Here is a 22,472-nt window from a genome sequence, read left to right on the forward strand (position 1 = left end):
ATCTATGCTAAGCCTCAGGCTAGCATCATTCTGAATGGAGAAAAATTGAAGGCATTCCCTCTAAAATCTGGAACAAGACAGGGATGCCCTCTATCACCACTTCTATTCAATTTAGTTCTCGAAGTACTAGCCAGAGCAATTAGACAGACAAAAGAAATTAAAGGCATAAAAATAGGAAAAGAAGAAATTAAACTATCGCTATTTGCGGATGACATGATAATATACTTAACAGACCCAAAAGAGTCTACAAAGAAGCTGCTAGAGTTAATAAATGAATTCAGCAAAGTGGCAGGTTATAAAATCAACACGCATAAATCAAAGGCATTCCTATATATCAGCAACAAAACTTCTGAAATGGAAATAAGGAAAACCACTCCATTCACAATATCCTCAAAGAAAATAAGATACTTGGGTATCAACCTAACAAAAGAGGTGAAAGATTTATACAATGAAAACTACAGAACCCTAAAGAGAGAGATAGAAGAAGATCTCAGAAGATGGAAAAATGTACCCTGTTCATGGATAGGCAGAACTAACATCATCAAAATGGCGATATTACCCAAAGTTCTCTATAGGTTTAATGCGATGCCAATCAAAATCCCAACGGCATTTCTTGTAGAAATAGACAAAGCAATCATGAAATTCATATGGAAAAACAAAAGACCCAGAATAGCAAAAGCAATTCTAAGCAGGAAGTGTGAATCTGGAGGTATAGCGATACCAGAGGTCAAACTGTACTAGAAAGCAATAGTAACAAAAACAGCATGGTACTGGTACCAAAACAGGCGGGTGGACCAATGGTACAGAATAGAAGACACAGAGACTAATCCACAAAGTTACAACTATCTTATATTTGATAAAGGGGCTAAAAGCATGCAATGGAGGAAGGATAGCATCTTCAACAAATGGTGCTGGGAAAATTGGAAATCCATATGCAACAAAATGAAATTGAATCCCTTTCTCTCGCCATCCACAAAAATTAACTCAAAATGGATCAGGGAGCTAGATATCAAATCAGAGACACTGCGTCTGATAGAAGAAAAAGTTGGCTACGATCTACAAATTGTGGGGTCGGGCTCCAAATTCCTTAATAGGACACCCATAGCCCAAGAGTTAACAACCAGAATAAACAAATGGGACTTACTTAAACTAAAAAGTTTTTTCTCAGCAAGAGAAACAATAAAAGAGGTAAATAGAGAGCCTACATCCTGGGAACAAATCTTTAACCCCCACACCTCCGATAGAGCCCTAATATCCAGAATGTACAAAGAACTCAAAAAATTAAACAATAAGATAACAAATAACCCAATTAACAAATGGGCCAAGGACCTCAACAGACACTTCTCAGAGGAGGACATACAATCAATCAACAAGTTCATGAAAAAATGCTCACCATCTCTAGCAATCAGAGAAATGCAAATCAAAACCACCCTAAGATACCATCTCACTCCAGTAAGATTGGCAGCCATTATGAAGTCAAACAACAACAAGTGTTGGCGGGGATGTGGGGAAAAAGGTACACTTGTACACTGCTGGTGGGGCTGCAAAATGGTGAGGCCAATTTGGAAAGCAGTATGGAGATTCCTGGGAAAGCTGGGAATGGAACCACCATTTGACCCAGCCATTGCCCTTCTCGGACTATTCCCTGAGGACCTTAAAAGAGCGCACTATAGGGATACGGCTGCATCAATGATTATAGCGGCACAATTCACAATAGCTAGACTGTGGAACCAACCTAGATGCCCTTCAATAGATGAATGGATAAAGAAAATGTGGCATCTATACACAATGGAGTATTATACAGCACTAAGAAATGACAAAATCATAGAATTTGCAGGGAAATGGATGGCATTAGAGCAGATTATGCTAAGTGAAGCTAGCCAAGCCCTAAAAAACAAATGCCAAATGTCTGCTTTGATATAAAGAGAACAACTAAGAACAGAACAGGAAGGAAGAGCATGTGGAAAAGACTACAGTAAACAAAGACGAATGGGGGGAGAGAAACGGAGAGAGAAGGGAAAGCATATGGAAATGGTAGGAGACCTTCAAGGATACATAAAATTATAAGAGGCTATGAGGGGCAAGGGGGAGGGAAAAAAAAAGGGAGAGAATTGAACAACAGCAGGGAAGATAGAGAGGGAAGATGGGAGGGGAGGGGAGGGGAGGGGGGATAGTAGGGGTTAGGAAAGGTAGCAGAATACAACAGACACTAATATGGCATTATGTAAAAATGTGAATATGTAACAGATGTGATTCTGCAATCTATATTTGGGGTGAAAATGGGAGTTCAAAACACAATTTGAGTCTAATGTATGAAAGATGATATATCATGAGCTATGTAATGCTGTAAATAATCAATAAAAAAAAAAAAATGAGTGACTCCTACACGCATCCAGTCACTGACCACAGACTCTGCATGGTGCACTGGGGACTCTAGAGACCCAAATCCTCCACCCAAAAACCTTGAATAAGACCATCTTTGTGGGCCTCTGACCTTGCTCAGAAGGACCTTGTGCTAGTTTATTGCTATTGCTGTCATCTTAATTTTTTTTTTCTTTTTTCTTTCCAATACTGATGGTTAAAGTGACATGTGCTAGGCCAGCCTCTGCTATTGAACTATGTCCTCAGCCCAACTATCTTAAAACTCTTAATATTTTAGTCTCTGAACATGTTTTTTTTTAAGTGAATTCTGATGAGGGACTTGAGGGAGCTCATTGGCCTGATCACTCAGAGGCAGATGCAATCCAGCAGCTTCCCATGGAGTGCTGCTGTGCACCTGCCCAGGGGCACTCAGTCTTGTCCTGCAAGCTGTGGTTGGGCTGTGCAACTTCTCCCAGCCCCAGCCAGTTGACTTCCTGTGCAGCAGCTGCAGCAATGTTCAAAGTATCAGAAATGTGTGACAGAGGGCAGATGACATTGCGCCACCTCCTACATGAAATAGTGAAGTCGTGTTCCACTTTAGATTTTTGACTGGGAAGAGAAGTATTAGGAATGTAGTAATCTAAAATTAATGAGTAGGTAGAAGAGTGGGGGCAGCACTTAGGTGACATTTAATTTTACTTATGGTATTGAGTAATAATGAGTTAACCTTCTTCCATAGGGAATTTGAATTTAAAAAATGTCAGGATCTTCTTTTCACATTTGAGATTACTTTTATCTTTCCTGAAAAGGTGCAGGTCCTGTGATCTCATAGTGAGTAACTAACTCAGGCCTGAATACAAAATGCCCCAAGGACCCCTTGAACATTAGTGTTGGGGAGGAGGAGGCTCCCCTCCTCTGTCCCGGCCAGCTGGCTTTCAGGGAACCTAATTAGCACCTTTCATTCTTATCTGTGGATTGTAAAGGACTTTAAGTGAGATCTGACTTCTTTCCTTTGGAGCTTAAACACCCAGGGAAGGCTCTGGGCCCAGAGCTAGAGGCTTCTTGGAGGCCACAGACTCCCTTCCTGCACTCTGCTTTTGTAAACACACTCCCCCTGGCAGATATTCTCTTTCCATAAAGCTTTGCTTGAACTCAGAGCTGTGTCTCTCCTGGATATTTGTGCCAGCTACCCTAACACCAACCAAAAGGGTCCTGAAGGAAGGAGGCAAATACTGAAATGCTGGGGCCTGGACTTTTACCCTTTCCCACTGCAGATGACTCCTGGAAGGAGAAAAGCAAATAGTGAGGCTCTAGGTAACAATGGGTTCCAGAGATTAGCAGAGAACACCTAGTTGTGGGCTTTCTCCAGTGACAACAAGTTTTAAACTTTTTACAACTGCCTTCCTGAGTTAAAAGTTTAACCTGCATAACTAGGTCCCTGACTGTCCAAAGTGCACAACCTCAGTCTCCAATGAATTAATATTCACCCTCATTGTAAACTGCAAAACCCAAACTCCTTCTGTAACCTGGGGACAATTTGCTCTACCCAGAAAATGAACCCGCCCAGGTCTGATGGATTGACTTTGCTGCAGAATAAAGAGGTTTGCTTCCTGCCACAGGCTGGCTGGGCAAAATAACCAGGGGGCTTCACTTAGCCAATCCCTAAAAAACAAATGCCAAATGTATTCTTTGATATAAGGAGGGCAACTAAGAACAGAGCAGGGAGGAAGAGCATGAGAAGAAGATCACCATTAAACTGGGCAAGAGGCGGGAGGGAAAGGGAGAGAGAAGGGAAATTGCATGGTAAAGGAAGGAGACCCTCATTGTTATACAAAATTACATATAAGAGGAAGTGAGGGGAAAGGGGGAAAAAACAAGAGAGAGAAATGAATTACAGTAGATGGGGTAGAGAGAGAAGATGGGAGGGGAGAGAGGGGAGGGGAGGGGAGGGGGGATAGTAGAGGATAAGGGCAGCAGAATACAACATACACTAGTATGGCAGTATGTAAAAAAGTGGATGTGTACCTGATGTGATTCTGCAATCTGTATACAGGGTAAAATTGGGAGTTCATAATCCGCTTGAATCAAATGTATGAAATATGATATATCAAGAGCTTTGTAATGTTTTGAACAACTAATAATAATAATAAAAAATAATAAAATAACCAGGGGGCGAGTGACAAGGAACTTGTGAAAGTTGATACAGAGCACTTTATTGCAGGACAACAGAGGTATATAGGTATATATACTTAACTAATTACACACAGCTTATCTTAATTAACATAAACTAGATACAGCAGTCAACCAATAAGGAATCCTCATCATCTTAATTACACACAGGTTAACTTAATTGACATAATCTAGACACAGCAGTCAGTCATTAAGGAATCTCTATCATTTTAATGGTTCACTGGCATTATTTCTCAAACCACTCCTCTTGGCAAAGTGCCAGGCGCCATCTTGACTTGTCTGTGGCTCGCAACAGTTTCCCTTCTCCAGCCTCCATCATTTGTGGGCTATGTGCTTACAGTAATACCTCATTGCATCAATTGCATAGAAAAGCAATGTTATTTTACATATATTGCCTTAAATAAATAACAACCAATTTCATCTGTGACTTTCTCTTTTTGAATCATCTTATTTTTTGCAGAGAATGGAACACAGGGAGTTGCATTTGCTATAAAAACACTCTACCACTGAGCTATGCCTGAGTTATTTTACCTGTTTCTTTAACGTTTTTGTGTGGCTTTCAGAAAATTTAAGAATACATGACACAAATTTCTTTTCAATTAAACAGGGCCTTGCTTTCCATAGCTCAGGCCATCTACTGAAAGGAACACAGGTGAGGAAGGTCATGCAATTTGAAACCTTAATAAAATTCTCAAGTTGCTCCCAATCGTGGACAGCACGGTTTCTAGATATCGCTGACCTTCCTAAGTCCTCCTCTTTAGATGTTGCCTTCTACACCAGGCTAAATACAAACGTTTCCCGCCAACCCAGGTCAGGTCCCAACACAGCAAGAAAGCCCAGCCTAAAAGCCTGGACCTGTCACTCTGGCCTGTTTCAGTCACTGATTGGCTAGGGTAGCTGTCACTCAAGACTGAGTCGGTGCCTGGAGGCGGAAATCAGGGAGGCTGGGGAGGAACTGTCCAATCAGGTGCGTAGGCGGAGGGAAAGGGCGGGCTCTCACAATCTCGCATCTTTTCTTTCTCCCTTGCTGAACTAGTCTTCCACTGCTCCGTAGGCTTCTTACGGGATCCCCAGGTGACCCTGCATAGCCGGAGTCCTCACCAGCTCGGGTACCGGGAGATCCTCAAAAGGTCGGCGAGTCACGCCGAGCGTGCGGCCAGGACTGGCGGGACCCGGTCATCACTTGCCTTGGGGACCCGAGTGCATGTGAGCTGCGGCGCTTGGGGCGAGTCCCCACTGGAGGGTGGCCCTGGGCCCTGCCCCCTGGTCCCGCCGCGGGGGTAGTAGATGCCGGGTCTCCGAGGTCAGCTGCACAGTGTATTACGGAGTCTTCGTTGGCGGGTGGCCCTTGACTTTGGCCCTTGGTCCCTCCCGCTGGGTGCGTTGGGAGGCAGGTTCCCCAGGTCAGCTGCAGAGCATGGCCAAGTCCTCTCTGGCGGGTCGCCCTGGGCCCCTGTCCCATGGGTGAGCTGGGCAGCAGGTCCCTGCCATCTTTTCTCCTTTCCTGTTGGCGACCTCCCTGGTTCAGATCTGGGCAGCTTATGTGGCCTGATGCTCCCAGTGTGTGTGGTGAGCAGGGGAGGGTCAGGGTTCTGGACCCAGGTGTGTTCTGATTGTAACATTTGGCCTTAGGGGTCCCTGACTGTCCCTCTTTCTCCCCAGGATTAACCTGTGAGTCCTACAGACACATACTCCTAAATGTGCAGGAACCGGTATCAAATCCATTTTCCATTCTGGGACCTGGCTCCTCCTAAGGCTGGCAGCAGACACCTGAAATTCCAGTTCCCTCCCACATTCCCAAATGCCAAATGCACCCTCCAGGTCACACTTTGCCAACCATTTTTTCCCACTCTACATTCAAATAGTGTTTTAATTGTGGTAGTTTCACTTATTAAGGAATGTCATTTAAAAAAATTTATTTTTTAACATGCACAAACATTTCCCAAGAGTGGAATGCAGAGAGGAATGACCTGGAAGTTGAGTTTAAAAAGTACTTATTCCTCTCTTCATCTTGCTCGGACACTGCACCTGTGCAGTGCCTTTGGGCAGAGGAGTTCTTTGGACATTGAACAGGATCCTGTGTCCTCAGTCATTGTTCTGTCTTTTCCTGGGGCTGCTGCAAGTTGCCCTAAGCTTCCCTGTGCCCTGCAGGGTGCAGGCAATTTTAAGCTCTGCATCAGCTCCTCCTAGAGGACAGCTTGAGGTGTTTAGTGAGAGGAGCAGCTGGAGACACCCAGGTCAGGCAGTGAGATGCTGGTGTTGAGGGAACATGACACTCCTGGTTCCTGCCCTCTGGATGCCCTCAGAGCTTTGAAGGAAGAACAATTTTCTCAAAGAGCAGGGGAAACTGACCCCAGCAAGGTGGAGCAAAGCCCTACAAAGCTCTTCAGCAGCAGGAGGGGGTGGGAGGTTGTGCCTGGTGACAGAAGCCTGACCTGAAGCTGGAGTCTGACAGGTCAGTATCCAGTGGTGCTACAGCTCCCTGGGTTTGTTGCCTTGGAAAGACTGGCTCAGGTATTTTAGTGTCAGTTTTTCATGAACTGTAAAACGTAGTTTATTAGTAGAGCTGATTAGGAAATATCCCTAAAGAGTAAGATAGAGATACAATTCAGGGGGAAAAGAAAGAAATACTTGGCCTTATATTCCCTTAGTTAAAAATACTTATGAATGTTTTTGTTCACAAGAGTGAATTTACCGACTTTCTCAGATGCCTTCTTTTTTTGGGGGCCGGGGGGGAGCAGGTGTTGCTAATTTAAAATAGAATTCCAGGACTTTGCTTTGGGAATGCTACCTAGGAATAGAAAAAGGGAAAACCTATGTTTCAGTGTGGCTGCAGATATGAATGCCCCAGAAGAAAGTGTGGTAGAGATGTTGGTTTCTTTATTACAAAGATTCAACCTCACTAAGTTGAAGAGGGCCTTGTTAAGTTGCTGAGGATGGTTTTGAACTTATGTTCCTTCTGTATCATCCTCTGGAGTCACTGGGATTACAGGCCTGCACAGTACCCTTTTTCTCCTTTCAGATGTGTTCTTTATGGGAAAGTGGGGGTGGGAGAGTGGTTTAAAATAGAATTCCTGGGCTTGGCTTTGGGAATGCTACCTAGGAAAAGAAACAGGGAAGATTTCTTCCAATATGGTTGCAAAAAGTGAGTACATTAACCCAATTCATTGTGGTCGATAAATTGTTTCATTACAAAAATTCACCAAAACATCTGCTTCTGTAGTTTGCAGGGCTTTGGCAGTGGATGGGTCTGTTCTGTACCCTATGAACTGCAGGTGAATGTTTAACACTGATTCTGTTGACAGAACTAAGCAATTCCTAATAGTAGTCACATATGATGAATGATTACCAAATATTATCTGGGATATAGCAATTAAATAACATGTTTATTGTCTGAAAAGGAGTACCTAGGTTTTCCTGTTGAAATATTAAATATAAATGTCTTAAAATTTTTTCTCCTATAAACACAAACATCTAGTTTGAGTGATTTACTGGGTTCTGTAAACACTGAGTCTCTTTAGATTGAAAACTTGGCTGAGGAACAGAGATCTGTGATCCCAATGAGTGTAACCCAAGGCCAAGGTTGCATCTACTGTGAGAATGGTCTCCAAGCTTGGGGAAGAGTTTAGTTACCAAGTGGTGGTTCCTCCTGTTGTACTGTGGGTGACAGGGTGCTTCCCTGAGCTGGTTTGTGTTTGTAACCCAAGAGGAGGTCACTGAAGGTCCAGTCAGAGCTCTCTGGGCAGCCTCCTCTACGGAGGCCCAGGCTACTCAGACCAAACCTGGAAGGAGCCCTTTAGACTGAGAAGCTACAGAGCTCTGGAAAGCTGGGGTCCTTAGGCAGATGTGGTGGGGGACTGGATGGGAAGGCTAAGGGGATTCCCTTTCTGAAGGTGCATATTGTCCCAGAGTGTGCATTGAAACAAGGGCAGATTTGGGTGAGAAGCGACTTATTCTAAGGAGCACTGCAGGAGGGGGGAGAACCACAGGTGAGCTCTGCAAGCACTCACAGCTCCTGCAGAAAGGGCTGCTTTCCTAGGGAGGGGCAAACAGGTTAGGAAGAAGCTGGAGGGGAGGGCTTCGAGGAGGGGGGCAGGTCAGATCCCAGGTCAGTGAGTGTTTCCCAGAAGTCAGCCTGTTCTCAGGAGGGGTCAGGAAGGAGACTGTATGTTGTTTCCAGCTGCCAGTGGGTTAGAATTCAGGGTCCTGGAGGAAGGAGGGAAACTCGAGTCAAGTTTGATTAACAAGTATTTGTTCTGATCACTGAAGAGAAAACTTCCTCTAATTGGTTATGAGGGAAGAAAGAAGGGAGGGATTTTCAGGATCAGTGTGTTTCTTCTGCCATGGGCTAAAAAGGGAGCATCTTCTGAGTTATAATGGGAGGGGGTGTCTGTGCAGGAACTGCTATAGCAGAATGCAGAGGAGGGGGATTTCTTCAATTATAGATCTTTCACAGGAGTCCCTTTGGCACTTTCTTTTTCTTACATATCTTCATTTTGGCCAATCCTGAGTTGAGTCTTTTAAACTGAACATAAGGGATGTGCTTTGTTAAAATCAAATCATTGAAGTTGAGGAGGGGGTGAAGGGAGTCCCCAGTTTGTAGTTCTTTGCTCTCAGCAGTGTGACTGGCCCTCCTGCCCTGCAGCTGGCATCTACAATGGGGCAGTGTTTTGGAGCTGACCCTGAACTAGGGTTTGTGCTGACTGGTGGTGTCAGAATTGAACTTTTGAGTGACCAGTGATTTTGGAGAATGGATTGGTGTTCATCAGCCTCACACTTTAGGTGTCAGAAGTGGTTTCAGGAAAAAGGCCTCATAGGCCAGGACCTTCATGTGCCTGCTGGTGGGTGCTTGGGTGACAGTGAGAACTGAGGTCCTGCAGGAGGGAACATTCCACTCTAGGGAAAGGAGAGCACAGTGACCTTCCAGGACCAAATGTCCCAGTTGCTCAGGTTTCCTTTATTCCCTAGAAGAAGCCACCTGGGTTGCATCTACTGTGAGAATGGTCTCCAAGCTTGAGGAAGAGTTTAGTCACCAAGTGGTGGTTCCTGGTGTACCGTGGGTGACAGGGTGCTTCCCTGAGCTGGTTTGTGTTGTTTTCTTTATCAAGTCTTGGTGCTATAAAATTCCAGTTTGTCTCAAGAATGTTTGAGTGCCCCCAAAAGTCCTGGGGCCCTCAACCTCTGAGCCACATCTGTGGCACTTTTTTTGAATTTTTTTTTTTTTTTTTAATTTATAGACATGGTCTCACTGAGTTGCTTATGTCCCCCTGTTTCTGAGCCTAGCTTTAAACTCATGATCCTTCAACCGCAGCATCAGGAGCCTGTGGGAAAACAGGCATGTACCGTGTCACCCCACCAAGAATTTCATTTCTTCATTAGTGGAAGATTTTCATATTATCCATTAACATTTATTTGGATGCAGTAATTGGATGTAACAAGCACAGAGAGTTCTTGAAATAATTTTTAACTGCTCAGTTTAGTAAGAATCTATATACCCATATATTCCTGTCCAAATAGGGATGGGTTGGCCCTGGACAGGCTGCCCTCTCTCCTTGCTCTCTCCACCCTCTGCCTGGAGGTGAGTGCAGTGCCAATTCTATCATTCCTTCTAGTTTAACCAGCTGTGAGAAGCAGAATTTTTCTTAGTTCTGTCTTATTGAGTTTTCAGTACCTTAATGTTACCATTAGTGCTCTATCACTGGAGTTCTGTAATGTGCAATGTGTGGTTTCTCTGCCTCAGTTGGTTAGACTCTTGTGCTGTCTGAGTCTTTGGGTCTCCCAGTTTCCTTCCCTGTTCCTGCTTCAGGAACCTCACTCATTTCCAGTTTCATTTTTATGTTTTTGACAATTTCATTCTATTTTTAAATTTGGTCCCTATGTGTGCACCCTTTATAGTTTTGTACACTTAGGGGAATTCTCAGGTTATTGATTGTGGGTAATCTGCACTGCAGTGTGAGGAGCAGCTCTCTCACTGTTCATCCTTGTGTGTTTACCCTCTTACCTCTCTATCCTTTTTTACTTCCATGTGGCTGTATATTGCTTTTCACTGAATACCATTAGCATGAACATTTTTCTGTGTATTTCCTTGTTCTTTGAAATGGTTTTCAGTCATTTTCTCATGAAATTTATTTTTAGGTTATATTTTTTTGACTTTTAATTTTCCCTTCAAATGAATTCATGTCTCTTTGTAAACACTGCAGACATCTGCCCTGAGGTAAGGTAGCCTTCTTGCCCCCTGTTGCAGTTTGGTGGAAGAGCCCCCTTTTTATAGATGTGTCATTTTTTTGTTCCTTTGAATTTATCTTATTAAGTATATCTATAGAACAAGAAGCATGGTGGATTTTGAGAGATAAATTCTTAGGTTTCCCCTCCTGGACACAGGGAATGAGCCTTTTTGGGGCCGCATTTCAGCACTCAGAGTCTGGCTCCCAATATGGGAATGTGATTACCCCTTTGCAAGTGGGTATTTATTCTGAACTCTGAGTGAGGCAGGCTGTAACCTGAGCTGGTTCAAATGTTTGCTTGTTCTTTCACTGAGTTGTTTTTATTATTGTCATGTAATTCTTTTTTTATGCACTTAATACTTGTACTTCCTGATTGTATTATTATTATTATTATTGTTGTTGTTGTCTGAAAATGAGTTGACAGAGTAAAACTGTGAGGAGGCCTTTCCCATGAAGTCCCGGCCTTTTCCCAAGTGATTTATGCCTGGCTCCCTCCTTCCCAGTCAGGCCTGACCAGGCACACACCTTCTCTGAGGTCATGGTAGGCTGCCTTGGAACCAAGGCTGTAATTCCTCACATATGCCTGGGACTCTGCCCAGAAGAGCTTCCTAGCCAACAGGACCTGCTGTGGAAAGCCAGGCTCAGCTCTGCATAAGTGGAAATGTCCCCCTGGTGGGGCAGGTCCCTTTGCAGGGAGGAAGTCCTGCCTGTAAAGGGCCTTTGCCAATACCTTGTCTTCCTGGCCTATGTATCCAGGAGCGTGATGCATCTCCTGTCAGTCAGGGCCCCAGAGTGTGCATATTTGGTTTGGGGTGAGAGAGGGGTCTTGTGGAGCCTTGGCTAGTTAGCAGGCAGCTGGTGGGAGGGAGTGGCCTTCCACAGTCTCAGAGGCCTGTATCTCTCACCCTGTGGAGCTCCGAATCCATCTCCAGGACTGAGTCTTCTCTGCTGTGTGAGGCCCAAGTGGCTCTGGCTCACATTTGTCTCCCTGTGACCTGCAGGTTCTATGAGGTCCACAAGAAGGATGTCAGGTCTCCCTAGAAGGCGGAAAATGGTGAGTGTGCGGGGCAGGTCTGGTCAGGTGGGAGGTAGGCTTGTTACAAGTGGTGAACCAGCTGTGGCTGGCCTCTGGCCTCCCACTGTCATCTCTATAGTCAGCCAAGAGTATCTGAGTCAGATGTTGCTTCAGCTCAGCCCTTGATGGCCATGGTGTGGGCTGGTGCAGGTGGGTTCCCAGTGTGCTGCCTGGTCTGTAGCCACTTTGGCAGATCCCTCTCTGCCCAGCTGGACCCCAGCCCTAGGTTCTCATTGTGAAGTGAAGGCAGCGGGTCTCAGGGGATCCTGCCTTAGGTGTGGGGCTCCTGCGTAGAAGATGCTAGTCTGAGGGATCTGTTTCTTCTTCTCAAGGAGTCACCCTCCTTTCCCGCTCCTATGCCCTACCAGGGCTTTTGGTACATTCTTAATATTCCTGTCCTTTTCTCATATTTACAAATCTGACTCTCCCTCCAAGTTCACAGCATTTTCATCTGTTTTTGTGAATTTCCCATATGATGAAAGGAGAGAACAGTCACCTGGAACTTCACTGTTAAGAGAACTTGTGCCTCTCTCTCTCTCTTTTTTTTCCTTCCCCAGGAATTGATACCTTATCAAATTGTGGAGAGGTTTTCTTTGGACCCCTCACAGCGTCCCATCTTTTCAGCCACTGTATTGTCCTGCCTGGGGCTGCCTCAAGTCTTGTAGGCACCCTGTGTCCTACAGGAAGCAGGCAATTTTAGGCCCTGGGTCAGCTCCTTCTAGAGGACATTGTGAGGTGTGTCATTCAGCTTGTGAGGGGAGCAGCTGGAGGCCCTGGGGCTGAGGAATTTCTTGGAATTGGCCTCATCTAGACAGCTGCCTCCTAGGGACACTGTCTCCCCCAAGCCCTGTTCCCATTCCTTGGAGACAGGTGGACAGTGAGCCTGTGGATGCTGGTGCTGAGGGGCCAGGTCAGCAGTGATTCCTGCCCTTGCATTCTCTCACAGTTGTGAAGGAGGAAAACTCTCCCAGAGCATAAGGACCACCCACCCCAGTGCAGTGCTGTGCAAACCTGAAAAGCCTCATAGACTGGAGTCATGGTCCAGGTCTCCTGGGAGGGTGATCATGGAGTGTTTCAGTGAGCAGGACCAGGTGGGAGATATCCAGCTGGCAGGGGCCTTACCAGCTCCTTGAGCCTGACACATCTGTGCTCCCTCAGCACCAGCCCTTTCTGTGTTTATCACTTCAAATTGGTCTGCTTACTTATCAGAGACCTAGGTATTCCTTAAATGTCAAATGTATTTATTCAGGGGTGAGGTAAAAAAAAAAAAAAAGAAAGAAAGAAAAAGAAAGAGAAGAAAAAATTTCTATTTGATCATTGTTTTCATTGGACTTGTTTTAGGACTTTAAGGAAAAAAGCTCCTAATAGGTTATATTGTTATTCTCATTTCCTTTGTTGTGCTGAGTGTCTAACTCAGGGCAGTAGTTCTCATGTATTCACAAATTGTACCTTTTTCCCCCCTCCATTTGTATTAGTATATTAGTTATACATAATATTAGGGTTTGTTTTATTTATTTATCTTTTTGCTGTCAGGGATTGTACTCAAAGGAACTTTACCACTGAGCCACATCCAGGGCCCTTTTTATATTTTATTTTTAGACTATCTCCCTAACTTGTTTAGGGCCTCACTACATTGCTGAGGCTGTCCTCAAACTTGCATCCTCTGCCTCAGACTCCTCGGTTGCTACTGTTACAGGTGTGTACCTCCTTGCCTGGCTAATGTTGGGTTTTATTTTTTACATAATGTGCAAGCATTAGGTTGGTGTAAGTTACTCCACTTCAGTCCCCAGTAATTTTCCTTTCTCTCCTACTTTCTTTCTGTTTCCTTACCTCTTCTCATTAGACTTCCATATATATATGTTAAATTTATGCTTTATAGATCAACATAATGGTGGAATTCACATGATATGTCATCTATGTGCATAGGATGATCTGTTCAACTCCACTCCAGTGTTCTCTCATTTCCTGTTTCCTCCTTTACCTCAGTCTCTGTCCTCTTCTTCACCTCCCTCTCTTCTATTTTCACGAGATCCTGCCTATCCCACTTTTTGTCCTGATTTTGCTCTAGCTTCCACATATGGGAAAGAAAACATTCAGCATCTGAGTTTCTGGCTCTCACTTATTTCACTTAGTATGTTGTCTTCCAGTTCTACCCATTTTCATGCTAATGACATACTTTCATTCTTTATGACTGAACAAAATCCCATTGTGTATGTTTACTTCAATTTCTTTATTCCTTTTTCTCTTGATGGCATCCTGGGCTGGCCTTGATATGGTGAACTGTGGTGTGACTTTATCACTGTAGCATGTTGGTGTTACACAGGGCGCTCAGGCTGCTCCCTCCAGGATGGTGCTGAGTCCCAGGGTTTGCAGTAAGGACTGAGGTGCATCATGAAGTTATGTGAAATTGGAGGCTGTTCCAGGGTCACATTTGTCCTGCTTCATTTTCCCTGTTTCCATGTGGAGCAGCTCCACTGCTATTTGGCTGACCTTCTGCTCCCTGAGGCTGCTGTCATTTCTCTTCTACATGGTGTTCCAGGTACCATTACTGCACCCTTGATTACTGCCGACTTGAAGTGAGCTTTGTACTCATGAAGTGGTAGTCAGACTGCTGTTCTCGTTTTCAAAGTCCTGTGGTATTCTGGTTCCCTCGTAATGTTGAATGACATTTTCAATTTCTAAAAAGGAATCATCACCCGGGATTCTGATGGGTTTAAATATAATTGGTAGATTCTTTGGGAGTATCACCACCTTAATAACATTAAACCTTTAGTCCATGAGCATAGAATGGTATTTATTTGGATGTTGAGCTACTTTCACCAAGCATTATAGTTTAGAAAATAAGTTTTAAAATTTTCTATTTGCTATTTATTATGTATGTATTATATATTATTATATTGTTTATTCTCTATATTTATTTTTTGAGTGTCATTGTAAATGAACTTTCTAAATTGCACTTCAGAATTTTATGAGTAAAAAGTTGATTTTTTTGATTATTAAATTAATGAGTTTTGTTTATTAAATTTTTCACTCCTGACCTTGGGAACACATCTTCCTCATGGGTGCTTCCAGGTTTTGAAAATCATGAGTGCTGGTGCTCTGAACTTTGTAGGGCAGGATGTCATGTGGACCTACATTGTGAACTCATTTGGGTTTCCCCAACTTTGTGAAATGGCTTGGGGTCCAGGAGCCACCTCTCTGACACATGAGATAGGGTTGATCACTTCAGCCTGTTGCAGTTAAGTGGCTGTGGGCCTGTGAGGAGGCTTGTGTGAGGCCTCTGTGTGTTAGAGCCCTGGGACTTCTCAGGTATTGATCTTCTCTGTGTCCAGGCTTTCTGGTAGGTACAACAGTGAAGAAACCCTGTCAGATGTCCTTATCCACTTGTAGTAGAGACTGTAGGGAGCAGGAAGCCAGAAATGGGCAAATGGGCACTGTGTCAGGTGGTCACTGTTAACGGGGTGAGAGGTGGTGAAGGGTGCAAAGGTGTCCCTCTCTCCTCCTGTCTTGGTACCTGTGGCAGCTGTCTCAGCCCATGAGTGGGTCTGAGTTTTTACCTTTCCCACCTTTATATGGTGGAGTCCTTGGTTTTGCCTCAGTATCTGGTGCTGTGTGAGTTAGCCCTGAGGTCTGGAATGCTGTGATTTTGTTCCTGGCTTCCCTGGGAGCCCCCCTCTTGCTGTGTTGTCTAGATGTAGTGAGAGCAGGAATCCTTGACTTGTTTTTCTGTCACGGAGACAGGGTTTTGTTCTTCAGTGTAGCCTCAGGTTTTGTAGATCCCTGTGGCTCTTTAGGGTTTTTCATTCTTTTCCTGGTATGTGCGTGTTGATGTCGTGAAGATGGGTTTGATTTTTGTCAGCTGCTTTTTCTAGGTATCAACCCTCTCCAGATGCATGATGTGCCCCTGTTTTCCACATTTCTTTGGGGTGCCATTTCACTCTGTTGGTGGTGTCCAATGAAAGATAAAATTTTCACTCTTTAGTGTTGATTTGCTTTTAAATTGCAAATGTGGATTAGGTGCAGTGAGCTAGTTGCACGCCTGTTCCAGTGTGTCATGATAAGATCAGGGCTTTAGCCCTTCTGACCCTTACATTTATCATTTCTGGGTGTCTGTGGACTACTCCCCCTGCTTTATTATGAAATGCACAGTGACATGTTGTGCACTACATGCTCTGGACACTCTACTGTTCTGGATAGCAGTCCTGCTGGCCCTGTCTGAGTGCATTTTAGTACCTGATACACAGTCTGCTCTTCCAGTCCTTCCCTGTCCCTTCTCCTCTCTCTTCCTTGCCTCTGGTGACTACTCTTGTACTTTCTCTGAATTCAACTTGCAGCTTCTCTGAGTGAGTTTGTACACACAGATGTCTCTCTGTGCCTGGCTTGTTCCACTCAGTGTGGTGTCCATAGTTTCACTCTCATTGCTGTAAACCATAGGACTGAAAGCCATTTGGTGAAATCAAGTTCATCTATTCTTTCATGAATCACATGGATGGAACAATATCCCAGAAACCATTCCAAAATCCACTGTTGTGAGATTGTGCTCTAGTGTTGTGAGATTGTGCTCTGCATTGTCTTCTAAGAATGGGTGAGGTTCACCTCTTCAAGGCTTTGGTCCATGTGGATTTCATGTAGGCATGTGCTGTGAGGGGAGGGTCTGACTTCACGCATCGACATGAACACACAGTTTCTCAGCCATTCATTTTCCTGAAGGTCCTGTTTACTGGAATGACCCTGGTCCCTTGTGCAACATTTTTTTTCTTCTTTTTCTGCATGGGTCAGCAGTGTCCTGATCCCCCATTTTCCCCTATTGTTGTATGTGTCTGCCTTTAAACCAGTGCTACTCTGTCTTTGTTAATATAGTTGGAGGAGGTTTTGAAAGCTGGAAATGTGGTGCTCTGTAGTTTATTTTTTTCTTCTGTTGTTGATTTTCTTGTATTTCCATGTGAACATTAGAATGATACTTCTCACTTTTATGTAAAAAATGTCATTGTTATTTAGAAAGTGATTGAACTGACTTCATGGTTAATTTTTGTGTAGATTTACAATTCCTTTTGCTTGCAAATACCAGATATCTTTACATGTATCATTTCCCTGAAGTAGTTTGTAGTTTTAGTTGTGTCAGATTTTGTGGATAATTTCTAAACCTTTCTTTTCTTTTTTTTTCTTTTCTTTTTTTTTTTTGGTTTTTTTTTTGTTGTTGTTGTTTTTTTTTGTTAACGTGGTTTTCTCCTCCTGCTGACATCCTGGCTCTTTTCCATTTCAGTTGTGCATTTATTCATATCACTATGCACCCACACCCTCTAATGTCCCATCTATTTCAGGCTACTTTTTAATTCATTTTCATCTTTTAAATGCATTTGAATTTCTCATTCTTTGTTCTTGCTTACTCTTCTTATATAAAAATCTTTTTTTTCTATTTCTCTAGGAAAAAAACATTTTGAAACTGTTTTAGTTTTGTATTTCACACCAGAATGTCTAATGAATTAACATGTGTGCAAGGAATGAGGAAAATAATGCATTTTTTCAGTTTAATACCATTTTGTGTTGACTCATCTTTAAAATTGCGTGTGAATGTTTCCACTTCTCAACAGTGCATTCTGTCATTAGTCAATTTTTTATATGAATTTCAAACCACTGAAAACTTTCTTTTCTCTTGGTCCATCTCATGGTTCATCTCTCTGCTAACTGTAAAGAAGGGGACAAAGAAGGCTTGTGGGGAGCCACTCCAAACACACACACACACACACACCTTTAAATCCTGATGCACCATGAGGATCCGAAAGATCACTGTAGTCTGGTGTAATAGTGGCATGACTGGTGACTCGGTCTTTTCCCTCGTTCAGATAATAACGTGTGGCACTGGGAGTGGCTCTAGGAATAGGGTGCACCCAGAGGGGTTGAGCTACACTCACCTGTTCCCTTGTAATCCTACTTCTTGCCTCATTTGAATGGCTTCTTCCCATTAAAAGGGTTTAGCACCTGCTCCTCTCTCTTTCCATGGACCTCAAAGGTCAGAGGAGCCAGGACAGGACCCAAAGAAAAAGGTATTTCTGTCTCTGATTATTTTGTGCAGCCCAGTTCACTGGACTGGGTGTTTTAGTCGTGGAATACAACAGAGACTTACCCATACAATGCAGAGGCAAGAAACAAGTGGCTGCTCCTCCTAGCACCATGTTTATCTCCCAAGTTACATAGCTTGTTGTTACCATGACTACATTGTGATTTAGTCTTCCTTTAATCCCAAGTGCTAACTAACTGACATAAGGTCCAGGTTAATATAAACACAGAACCCCTTTTCTCTAAGGACATCACCATAGAAATTAGATAGTGAGCCTGTATAGTTATCTTAATAGCTTCAAAGAGAAATTGCTGGTCATTCCAAGCACAAGAAACAGAGCACCTGTAACTGCCCCCCCCCCCATCCCCCAGGAGTTTGTTCACCAGAAGAACGCTTCCCTGTACATTTCCACGGTCAGAATACCTACAAGTATCCCTATGCTAGCTATGTCCAATAGTATTATTTAAAGTTCTTTATTTATACTCAGGTGTCACTTAAACATTCTGGTAGTTTATATTTAGGCTGCCTCACCATTGCATATACACCACAGTGTATTCACACAGTCCTAGAAGAAATAGCTATTACATACCTAGGCTGTATCATGTCAGTGCTTCCTAGGGTCCAGCCCCACACAGCATTTCACTTAACAAGCTACCAAAGTTGATCGTGCATTACATATTTTTGCACCACCATCACTACAAACATTGCAGTAATCCCTTTTCTACTGATAACCATTTTTATGTAGCCCATTATTATCCAAAAATGTCTTCGACCAAAATATTGTTATGTGGCACATGACTATATATTATATAAGCCAAACAGTCTGCTATCTAGAGCATATTGACAGGTGTTACATATTTCTTATTCTTATTGGGCTAGGACAAGTACCTTCCATTGATGATTAGGAATTTGATTTGTGAAATGTCAGAAAAGGGTTTAACACTTTTTCCATTGTATTTGATATTAATTGGAGGATATTATAAATTCTTTATTCATGATTGTTCTTTTAATTAGTAGGTCACATTTCATCTGCAGTAAAGCACCAATAAATTCCAATTGGTTTTCTTGGTGAGCTCAATCCCCAGTTACCATGTTATGACCACCTCAATGAAATGTTGTCTACTAAGGAAGTTCTTAGACTCTGTTTTCAGAGGGTTCTTTTTCTTTTTTTAATGGGTTGGCGATCATTGATCCTGGAGGTTCTACATTGTATGAGTGGGACAAAATAAAACAATTTCGAGAGTAAAGCAATCGTTCAGCACATAATGTGTTGCTTACTTACACTGTCAAGCACTGTGACTCAGTGTAAATGCTTAGTTTGTGAGATCCCATCCAAATCTTTACCTCTGTCTACCAGCTAAAGTACAACGTAGCCAGTAGGCATTTCTCAGGATAGGTACTGACAGGTAACTAATATTAACTCTCTGTGCACATGATGTCATAGGGTTTCATTATTCCATGTATTAGACATTCACCCTACAAAGATCTTAGGGGTGACCCAGGAGCATGCCTTACTCCCTGGACTAAAACTGTTTATGCTTTCATGGATAGTTCAGTTCTTATATTGACATGTGCATTTGGGGAAGTAAGTGCAAACAGAGTACATGTTTAACAACCAAATCATAGACTGAATATTTAGAGATCACAATTGTGAGAACATCTCACATATTAAGAGTAGAGCCCTCATGCTGACCATCTGTCCTCGCCTGCACTACATTTCTGTGGGGTATTTTAGAATTCAGTGGTCTTCGAGGATGTGGCTATGAACTTCACCCAGGAGGAGTGTGCTTTGATGGAACCTTCCCAGAAGAGTCTCTACAGAGATGTGATGCAGGAAGTCCTTAGAAACCTGGCTTCTGTAGGTAAGGATGAAATTTCATTGCATAATCAAAGACAGAGCACCTGAGAGTTTTTTTTTTTTTCCTCATGAATTGGAATGTGGGAAAGGGAATACTTTGGAAAATAAATTGGACCTAATGTCATTGCACTCTGCAGCGTAAATACCATACTCCTGTTTGTTTGTTTTTTTTTTTCTTTTTCCTTTTTTTTTAATGGGTGCATTATAGTTCTTTAAATTGTAAATCCCATAATGCATTTTGAAATCATGGTGATTCATAATGAGTTTTCATGAACTACATTTCAGGAGATGGATGGGAGGACCAGAACATGGAATATCAGAACACAAATACTGAGAGAGACTTAAGGTAATTTGTACTCATATGAGGAAACAGCACCATGAGGGAATTCTAGCACATCATATAGTTTCACAAATAAGCAACAAAAACAATCATGAGATAAATTATATTTATTCTTATTTCACCAAATATAAAATTTAATGAAAGAGAGATGTTAACTATTTTCAAAAAAATATTGACTTGTTGACAGTGTCAACAAACTTCATTTATGATAGCACTGCTTTAGTAGCAGCTGTGGAAAAGCAGTTTTACAAAATAATTGTTACAATGACTTTCAAAGAGTATACAATATAGACATGGCAGAAAACCCATACTTTACCTGATATTGGTAATAGTATAAGTGCAATGCTTATTAATAAATATAAAGTATTAATGATCCAACCATAAATCATACTTTTAAATTTTTTACAGAAGTCATATGGTAGGCTCTGGAAAAATTTGAAAAGGTATTCAGTGCAGAAAAAACCTTTATTGAGATTCCAAATCTTAGTCTTAAAAGACCATTCCTGCTAGTCATTTCATGTGAAAGCAATATGTGTGGACAGGTCTTCACATGTCACGTTTCCTTAATAGGCCCATCATATCTCACTCTGCAAACAAACCATATGAGAATGAGGAGTGTGGCGGAAAGCTATATGAATGTAAAGAGAAGAGAAAATCCTCCATTTCTCTCACAAGTGTTCCATGCCACGTGTCAGAGCACACCGTAAATGGTCCTAATGGAGGTCTGACGTGGAAGAGAGTTCAGTTGTTCCAGGTGTTTTCAAAAATATCAACCATCTCATATTGGAGAGCAGCCACCTGGATGTAAGCAATGTGGAGGTGCCATTACTATTTCAAATAACCTTCAAATGCATTATCAAACTCCTACTGGAGAGACAACTTACAGATATAAACAGTGTGGGAAAGCCTTCACTTATTCATATTCCCTTCAAATACATAAACGAATTCATTCAAGAGAGAAGTGCTATGAATGTAAAGAATGTAGTAAAGCTTTCACTACATTTTTTTACCTTCAAATACATAAACGAACTCATACTGGAGAGAAGCCCTATGAATGTAAACAGTGTAGGAAAGCCTTTGTTTCATCCACTAAACTTCATAAGCATGAACAAATGCACACTGGGGAGAAGCGCTATGAATGTAAAGAATGTGGTAAAGCCTTTGCTACTTTCTCTTACCTTTGAATACATAAAAAAATTCATACAGGAGAGAAGCCATATGAATGTAAGCAGTGTGGCAAAGCCTTCACTCGGTCGTCTTACCTTCACTCACATGAAAGAACTCATACAGGAGAGAAGCCCTATGAATGTGAACAATGTGCAAAAGCCTTCATTTTTTCCTCTTCCCTTCAAATACATAAACTAATCCATACAGGAGAGAAGCCCTATGAATGTAAGCATTGTGGCAAAGCCTTCACTTGGTCTTCTTACCTTCACTTACATGAAAGAACTCATACTGGAGAGAAACCCTATGAATGTAAACAATGTGGTAAAACCTTCACTCGATTATCTTACCTTCGTCCACATAAAAAAATTCATACTGGAGAGAAACCCTATCACTGTAAACAGTGTGGTAAAGCCTTTTCTTCATCCAGCAAACTTCATAGGCATGAACAAATTCACATTGGGAAGAAGCCCAATGAATGTAAACAATGTGCAAAAGTCTTCACTTTTCTTCTGAATTTCAGGTACATAAACAAACTCATATTGCACAGAAGCCATATGAATGTAAGCAGTGTGGCAAAGCCTTTACTCAGTCCTATAACCTTCAGTTACATGAAAGAACTCATACTGAAGACAAGCCCTATAAATGTAAACAATGTGCAAAAGCCTTCACTAGGTTCTCTAAACTTAAAATGCATGAAAGAACTCACACTGGAGAGAGGCCCTATGAATGTAAACAATGTACAAAAGCTTTCACTTCTAACTTTTCCCTTCAAATGCATAAGCGAACTCATACAGGTGAAAAGCCCTATGAATGTAAGCAGTGTGGCAAAGCCTTCTCTTGGTCATCTATCCTTCGCATACATGAAATAAGTCATACTGGAGAGAAGCCCTATGGATGTAAACAATGTGATAAATTCTTCACTACCTTCTCTTACCTTCAAAAACATAAACAAATTCATACTGGAGAGAGGCTCTATAAATGTAAGCAATGTGGCAAAGTGTTTAGTTCCTATAGTACCCTTCACTCACATGAAAGAGCTCATACTGGGGAGAAGCCCTATGAATGCAAAGAATGTGGAAAAGCCTTCACTGCTTTGTCTTCCCTTAGAAAACATAAACAAATTCATACTGGAGAGAAGCCCTATAAATGTAAGCAATGTGGCAAAGCCTTTACTTCCTCTGGTACCCTTCACATACATG

At 42.5% G+C, this 22,472-nt stretch overlaps 1 long non-coding RNA gene across 1 annotated transcript; it reads left to right on the forward strand.

Annotated features, from left to right (window-relative positions):
• Positions 1 to 11,773: 11,773 nt before the first annotated feature.
• Positions 11,774 to 21,140, forward strand: LOC308657498. The gene is made up of 4 exons (XR_014023949.1): positions 11,774 to 11,829; positions 19,644 to 19,770; positions 20,052 to 20,112; positions 20,677 to 21,140. It is a non-coding gene; the product is annotated as an uncharacterized lncRNA (long non-coding RNA).
• The last annotated feature ends 1,332 nt before the right edge of the window (positions 21,141 to 22,472 follow it).

The sequence above is a fragment of the Spermophilus citellus genome (assembly GCF_964194105.1).
Source record: "Spermophilus citellus genome assembly, chromosome: 1".
NCBI classification, from domain to species: Eukaryota; Metazoa; Chordata; class Mammalia; order Rodentia; family Sciuridae; genus Spermophilus; species Spermophilus citellus.